Genomic DNA, 8,853 nt, shown 5'->3' with positions numbered 1-8,853 from the left:
ACTTCTAGTCAGTTATAAAACACTCGCAACCTATAGAGAAAAGTTATAATAAAAGTAAAGAGCCAACTCATTTTGGTGCACTTTATAATATCTCATAAAGCCATATTTTGCATTTTTTATTAAAAGTTATATATATGTATGCATATAAAGACTTGTAGAATAAGTGGATCTACGAGCAAGTCCGCTTGTCTACATTGAAAAGCCAGAGGCATGTAAAATGGATAACGAGAGTTGAGAGAGAAAGAGGCTAAAGGTTGAGGCCACTTGCTCGGGAATCTTGTGTATATGTGTAAAAAATGAATGGAAAGTTATGACCACCTAGTGTGGTATCCGTGGAGTTCTCTAAAAGCTTTTCGAATAACATTTGGGCAAGGTCTCCTCAAGATTTGTGAGGAACTCTTGACAGCTCAGTTATTGTCCCCACTATGTTCATTTCCTTATTCTAGTTTGGTCTCATGTTGTCTATTTGTGAAATCTCGTAATCACTCAACTAAATTTTGGGAAGCTCTTGCATTAGCTAGACTCTCTTTTAGGACTTTGTTCATAGGTTTTCCTTCCAATTCTACATTGAGACTTTGGTACTCATTGTGATGAGTCTGCACGTGGTTAGGGATGTGGTTGATTCTTTTCTCCTCCATCTTGCCCCTCTTGCTCTTGTTTAATGAGGGTGTTGATCAGGTTAACAATGATAGGGATGGGAGTATGTTTTAGAAGGCCTTTGTTTATGGAAGACATTTCTGGATGTATATTTCAAAGTCAATTATTAAACACTCGCAACCTATAGAGAAAAGCTATAATAAAAGTAAAGAGCAAACTCATTTTGGTGCACTTTATAATATCTCATAAATCCATATTTTTCATTTTTAATTAAAATTTATATTTATGTACGCATATAAAGACTTGTAGAATAAGTGGATCTGCGAGCAAGTCCTCTTGTCTACATTGAAAAGCCAGAGGTATGTAAAATGGATAACGAGAGTTGAGAGAGAAAGAGGCTAAAGGTTGAGGCCACTTGCTTGGGAATCCTGTGTACATGTGTAAAAAATGAATGGAAAGTTATGAGCACCCTAGTGTGGTATCCGTGGAGTTCTCTAAAAGCTTTTCGAATAACATTTGGGCAAGGTCTCCTCAAGATTTGTGAGGAACTCTTGATAGCTCACTTATTTTCCCCACTATGTTCATTTCCTTATTCTAGTTTGGTCTCATGTTGTCTATTTGTGAAATTTCGTAATCACTCAACTAAATTTTGGGAAGCTCTTGCATTAGCTAGACTCTCTTTTAGGACTTTGTTCATAGGTTTTCCATCCAATTCTACATTGAGACTTTGATACTCATTGTAATGAGTCTGCACAAGTGGTTAGGGATGTGGTTGATTCTTTTCTCCTCCATCTTGCCCCTCTTGCTCTTGTTTAATAAGGCTATTGATCAGGTAAACAATGACAGGGATGGGAGTATGTTTTAGAAGGCCTTTGTTTATAGAAGACATTTTCTGGATGTATATGCATTTCTTTCTATATAGGGTGAAGTATTGTTGTTATGTTACATGTGTGCCTTTCCATCCTTAATTGGCTCGATATGTCTTTTTCATTAAGGGGACTCGCTCTTATTTAATGAGGCTATTGATCAGGTAAACAATGACAGGGATGGGAGTATGTTTTAGAAGGCCTTTGTTTATAGAAGACATTTTCTGGATGTATATGCATTTCTTTCTATATAGGGTGAAGTATTGTTGTTATGTTACATGTGTGCCTTTCCATCCTTAATTGGCTCGATATGTCTTTTTCATTAAGGGGAATATGGACTTAAAAATAGAGCCATGTAAGGAATCGCTTAACAAAAGCATTAGTTTGGCTAATATTCTTGGGAGTGGTTTCTTCATTCCAAGGTGGTCTTGGGCCATTATATAAAAAGAAATATTAAAAAGCGTACATAATAATATCCTTTGCAGGCAAGAAAGCACATGATTGGTACTTGGATTAGTGGTATTACAAGTTGGCTGACAGCCTCCTTGGGACTCAAGGTCAAATCGTATTTGTGTGAAATCATTAATTACCTCCCCTACTTTTTGAAAAGGAAGGGGTGTGCTATGCATGTGGCGACACCTGGTTCAATCCCAAGACGGAGCCTTGGGATGCGGCAAGATCTTCGTTGTTCCCGGAATTTGAAATGTGGGACCTTCGCTTTCCTAGTTCTTTTTTGAATAATCCTTTTTGAAATTCAACTTTGAAAAGGATGCTGCATGTCATTACATCGTTTGCTTTGAGCGAAATGGGGGTCCCTTAAAAAACCACTCGACTTTTGAAAACCACCACCTCTCCCACTAATCTGGATAAAATGTGCACATCACCCCTCTTCCTATTGGTCCACCTCAAATCCTTTTTGATTAGAAGGGAGATTAAATCCTAAGCTGAAGGGCCCTTTTATGGCCCATATCTCCCTTAATGGTTTGTGCATATGCAAGAGTATGAAACTTAAGGTGTAGACTTATTGCCGCTTCCTTTTTGGTTTGCATTTTGCTCTTCAAGAGTTGTAGTACTTTTGGTTGTGGACTACCTTTCTTTTCTTTTCTTTTGGTTGTGGACTACTTAAGGTTTATATGGCCCTCAAGTCAACCTTATAGTTTGGATTCTAGGGACATTTTTGTAAGATAAGCCCAATTCACTCAAGGTGGCCATCTAAACAAGTCAAAGTGATTGGAAAACTGTCTACTACAATCGTGCTTGTTTTTGCTTTTGTGATATAGCATGTGGCTTCGTACTTCCTTTTACTCGCTTGCCATGATCAATAAGTGCTTGGATTGGATTCTAGGGTCATTCTCATAAGATAGGCCAAAAAATGACTCATAACCCTAAAATGAATCATAGGATCACTCGTTTGTTGTCCTCTGGATGTAATCCCTCCAGATGCTTTGACTATGTAAGGTGGTACCAAGGATCCTGTATAATGCAAGATCAAAGTGTATTTATTGAATTGGGCACGCTCTGTGAAAATTGGAGACAATTTTGTGAGGCGGGTTTGTTGCTCAAAGTGATCGTGGGTCCAATGAATGTGATTGGGGAGCTATTCCTACTCATAGGAAGCATTTAGATTAGGTCGTGGGTCCAATGAATGTGATTGGGGAACTATCCCTACTCATAGGAAGCAATTAGATTAGGTAGTAACATGTGATGACATCCTAGCTTTCTCTTTTTGGCACAACATCATGATAGCAGGTTTATAGCTATGAAGGATGAGAACATCCCAAAATCCTATAAGAACTAGTGTGTGCATAAGTATTTAAAGATAGCCATTACCTAGAAGAGGCGAGACAATGGTGTTCTTTCCGAGTTCTAAGAATATATAAGTGACGAGATAATCTAGCAAGTAGATGGATAGGTGGAAGTTTTTGGTGAACTCTACTTGCTCCCACACCAGCATGAACCAATAGGTCCGACTCGCCTGTATGCCAATTCTCTAATTTTAAATTTTAAAATTCGCGTACTCGAGAGTCTTAAGCATTCAACCAAGAGGGGTTAAATCTTGTCGCTCATGTTGCTTGCTTGTTAGACGAGTGCACCGTGCTGACTCAGGACGTCACGTGCGCTGCTGCTGCGAAAAGATGGCTTTGGCAGCCAAAAAGCGCCGCCGGCCATGGGGCTCGAACCCATGACCACAAGGTTAAGAGCCTTGCGCTCTACCAACTGAGCTAGGCCGGGCGGTGGGCCCATTTTGGGGGCACTACATTTAAACCCAATACCACAGCTTTCGAAAAATTCCCACCCCCAGGTTTGTAATGTACCACCCACCTCCTTCAATGGTCTCTAACCGAGAAATTCAGCAAATAAAGCACGTGAGTGAATGAAAGAATGGACGTGCAACAACTATAGTATTTGCTTTGTTCGATCTAACTCAAAGACAAGCATTTCCTCGAAGTGAAATCACAAGCATATTTCAAGGCTATAGTTCCGCTTAGCTCGTGCACTACCGATTCTTGGGTGTGTCCAAATTTGAAGCACGTTTTTTGTGTTGCAAATAATAGCTAAAAGTTTCGAGCATAGTTTTAAACATGAAGCTTAGGAAATCGTAAGGTGTAGGACGATAGCATAGTGTGCAACTATTCAAATATGAACATAGTGGAAAGATGTTACTTGGAGTCCCAAATACAACTATCCTGAAATTTCCATTACACATCTTCAAAAGTTTGGTTTCCTCTCATCATATTGTGCTTATGTGTTATTCGAAGCCATTGTCAGTCCTTTCCAAAGCATACCATGCACCACAATCTTATTGCTCGATGCCAAACCTCCACGAACCCCATAGCTTGGGCCAAGAAGGCAAACACAATCTAGGCCCTTACAGAGTCCAAGTCATCATACACCTAAGCCTATGACCTAAACTTAGGAATATGTAAAGCGCATTCCACTCGCTCCACCAACAAAGTCTTGCTACCATCAAGCACAAATACTCTTTCCTCCTCTGCAGCATCATGTCAAATACATCTCTTTCCCTCCATTGCTATGGGTTGCTTTATGGGCATGCTCTTCTTTGTAGTATCCTCAATGGCATAGGTGCAGGGGTGAGCACAAATTGCATACTGAGAACAAAAAGTTCATGGTTTGTTCATCACTTCCTACCTACGAGGCATTTGTAGCTATATGATTGAGTTGTTAGCTAGGGGAATACCCTTTTATGCTTCTATCTCTAGAGTTATTCATTAAACTAGCGTGCAACATACACTTCCGCCACCACTTTCAGGCAGCACCAGGACCATGTACCTCTCTTTGCCTCTCTTTGTAACTCAAGCTTCAAGATGGGAGCCATACATGCAACACCAAATTAGATGATGGATTGATCTCAATAGTTAGGTGCAACACACTACCCTCGACATATACATTGATTATAACTTGACCATTTGATGAGAGAGAGAGAGAGAGAGAGAGAGAGAGAGAGAGAGAGAGAGAGAGAGAGAGAGAGAGAGAGAGAGAGAGAGAGAGAGAGAGAGAGAGAGAGAGAGAGAGAGAGGTCCACTATGGCCTAGGAAAGGGCACATACAAATGTGCCAGCATTGAGCTTCATATCTTGTAACACATGTGGTCAAGGATGTTATGGGCTCCACGTTTCATTAAGCTCAGCCTTCTTTAATCAACGCGTGCAATCGTCATGCACAATGTTATCCATACTTCAAGTGATGAATGTACTATTTTGCACGTTAAGAACATTCACCTTGGACAATTATCTTCTACATTCCTCCACCCTATAAGCTTTTCTAAGTGGCTTTCAATCTCTGCTTTTTCTCTTTGATGCCACGGTTATTGTAGACATCCAAATCTAAATGGTCCCATAGCTACGTATGTTTAGACCTCAATTTACATATATCTATGTTGTTATGCCAATCAATATAGTATAACGCTAGCTCTATGTTTCCATGTGTATATGAGTTCACATAGTTGACCTATAACATGTCCCATGCTTCAACCAGCATAGCCACAAAGTCCACATATACCCCTTATGGCACAACTTTTGCGCTTGCATCAACTTTGATTGCTTCCGCTTCCTTGATTGCTCTAGATCCAATTTTTTTGTTGCAATTATTTTTCTTCTTTCATCACATTGTATGTAGGTTCTTGCATCAAACATGCCAAGCCAAAAGAGGATATATCAGCCCTAGTTTTCCCCTACCAATGGATCATGTTGAGAATTATGAGCACTTGAGATATTATGCTCATTACAAACATAAAGCAATAGGGGTCGAATTTTCCTCTAGCTCAAGCTAGCTCAAGGCCAAGGCCAACCATTCCCTAGTGATATTGGCCTATCTCCCTTCTAGAATTAAGCAACCATTTGAGAATAAATGGAAGAAATACCACATGCATAACTATTCTAGAGTGTTCAAGCTATGGTGGAAGTAAGAATAACATGGATGACTTTATTTATTGTCACTTTTTCACAATGCCATGCTAGCCAATGTTCAATGTGCAGTGTCCTCCAAGACCCATAATCATGTTTTGGTGTTAAAACTTGTGCATGCATGCATGGGGAAATGAGCATTGTTGGAGCCCATGGATGGCCTAATTGATGATACCATACCTTTCGAAACATATGGAAACAACATAATGAGATGGAACACATCAATGAGCACAACACATCTAACAATTCAGAACTTGCATTCAAAGTAAGCATTTCTTTTGAATTGTTTTTCTATCTTGACAATTGATATAACCCATGAGGGCAAGTTAGGAGACTATATGTAAGAGACTAGGTATTTTTTTGATAAACATTTCTAGCTAGTAGTAATAAGAAACACAATGATTTGAATAAGCTATACTATTTTTTATCTTTGTAAAGATACATTTACTCCTATGTAAAACACTTGTAGAAATGTTGATAGTGCTGCTATGTGCATACACTATGTGATGGTGTAGCAAGGATGGGAAATACATTTCAACGTTGGAGCCAAATTGCTTTATTTAAAATTATGTGTTTTGTTGTGAATCCATATGTGTGCAAAGGTAGGTTCAAGTGAATTAGTAATAGGGGTCAATTTTATAAGAACCTAGACCTTAGTCTCTCAACATGGTGGATCACTTATATTAGCAATATTGTAAAAGAAGTTTCCTAGTCCATATAGGACTCTCTATACATTATGATATCAAACGTTGTTTAATCTTTATGCATTTAATGCACACTACTTTTGGAAGTCTCTAGAAGGTTCGCAAACAAATGAGTCCTTTAGGGCACAATCCCCTTAGCTTCCAACACCAATTATGAGGCTTTTGCAAGGTGAGCCCCCTTTTATCTCACACTCTAGTCATTTCCTTGGGTATGGTTTTGTACAACGATCTTGTAAGCAAGAAATATAGTTTTGTGCTCATTCTTATCCTCACATTATATTCTCCATCAAATTATCATCTTCTACTTTTATGAGATCTATATAGGCAAAAAAACTTAATCTTGCCAAGTTTTGATCATGCTCATAATAAATATAGGGGCACATCCCCTTTTCAAGGAGCTACTATGTGCTAGCATGGGTTGAACCCTAAGGCACCCAAAGAGATGTACTCAAGCCTATTAAAATGGAGTAGATAAACAAAACATTTGTAGTGTGTGCATGGATGAATACTCTCTCTCTCTCTCTCTCTCTCTCTCTCTCTCTCTCTCTCTCTCTCTCTCTCTCATATGGCTACCTCTACTTTGATCCTAGGTAGCTTTTGCACCATCTCTAACATGGTCTTAGAGCCAAACCATTCTTACAATCTCTTTAAGTTGCAAACATCTCCATTGTATCTCTAGTCATCTATTTGAGCTCTCAAAGCATAGAAAGACATAACCCATCCAATCGGACTTGATTTTGGATCTCTAATCCTCTATTTGAGCTCTCAAAGGATAGAAATACTTAACTCATCCTATAGGACTTGATTTGCTACCCATATTGCTCATCTCATAGCTTAGATTTAGGAGTTCAAAGGCTCAACATCTCCTTCAACATTGTTGCATAAGGACAAAGCTTGTTAAAATTTAGGGCTTCTTATTTTATGAGTTAGGGACTCCAAGTTTCCCTTATGCACTTCATTCTTCAAAGAAAATAAAGTATTTTGTTAAGTATAAGGGTTCATAAATGTTTGTCTGGAACTATATGTATCTATTTTCATGATCCAACTAAGAGATGTCGATGGCAATCTATATCATTTGAATGAGGCATTGCTTTGAATATCCATGGTGAAGACAATGAAATATTCATAGTGTATATCCCAAATCAAAACCTTGTAAAGAAAAGAGTTTTTATTAGTTCCATGAGACTCAATGAGAAAAGGATATGTGATGTTTGTTTTCCATGTACAAATGCAAAGCCTTGTCCAACTAAAGATGAAGAACATGAAGATTAAGAACATATGAAGTTCGAGAAGTCCAAGAAGACCAACAATAAATCCACAATAATAGAACACTTAAAGATCAAGTCACCAACAAGTAAATGACCAAGCCAGAGTAAAGTCTGGAGCAAAAAGAAAAAGAAAAGGACAAAGAACCAAAGACTAGAAGACCAAAAACTTCAAGTACTGGTATGAAGATTGAAGAAAGTGAGGAATGGAATAAAAAGTCAACAATAGTCCCTCATGAGATTCACTATATGTAAATTCTCTATATCACATATGTTCAAGGCCTCTTTAAACATACCCTTATTTGTGATTTTTTCATAAATAAATAATAAACCTCTTTCCAATTCAATTTGTGATTAAACCTTATATGTGATTTTTTCATAAATAAAAGACACCCCTTTTCTATTAAATTTGGGAATATGACACCCTTATGTATGCAAAAAATTGTGTTAAAATAGTATTAAAGATTCCCTTATTTTGAACTCATGTGATATTCTCACATATTTATGTGTGAACCCCCCCACCCCCAAGAGAGTCCCAAGAAGCTAAGAGGATAATCTCAACTAACAAAAATTGAAGCAATACACTTTTCAAAAACCCTTGAAAATTATCCCTAGTATGGTGTCCCTTAAGAGGCCAACCACCCAATAGGGGCTTTCTTTTTCCACTATTCATTGAACTCTATAGAAGCTATTAAGTTTCGAGTTCAATCCTATAGCCTTATGTTAGGATTAAGGGGGCACTATATTTCCACCCAATATAATCAATCAACAAATCATACCTTGAGGGGAGGTGTGAGAATTCATAAGTGTGCAAGGGTAGGTTCAATTGACTTAGCATTAGGGATAGATTTTATAGTAATCTAGACCTTAGTCTATTTGCATGGTTGCTCATCAATATTAATAATGATGTAACATATCAATCCTAGTATATTTATAAGTCTTTGAAGGTCAAGAGGTGAAGTGAATATATACACATATCCCCTTTTCAGGGAGCCACC

General features: G+C 38.1%; 1 non-coding gene across 1 annotated transcript; it reads right to left on the bottom strand.

Annotated features, from left to right (window-relative positions):
• Positions 1-3,622: 3,622 nt before the first annotated feature.
• TRNAK-CUU (transfer RNA lysine (anticodon CUU)) lies at positions 3,623-3,696 on the bottom strand. Its single transcript has one exon. It is a non-coding gene; the product is annotated as a tRNA-Lys (tRNA).
• Positions 3,697-8,853: the final 5,157 nt, after the last annotated feature.

The sequence above is a fragment of the Lygodium microphyllum genome, chromosome 20, assembly GCF_053477565.2.
Source record: "Lygodium microphyllum isolate KBCC chromosome 20, Lygodium_microphyllum_v1.1.10, whole genome shotgun sequence".
In the NCBI taxonomy this organism is placed as follows: Eukaryota; Viridiplantae; Streptophyta; class Polypodiopsida; order Schizaeales; family Lygodiaceae; genus Lygodium; species Lygodium microphyllum.
This window is presented reverse-complemented; position numbering and strand designations above follow the sequence as displayed.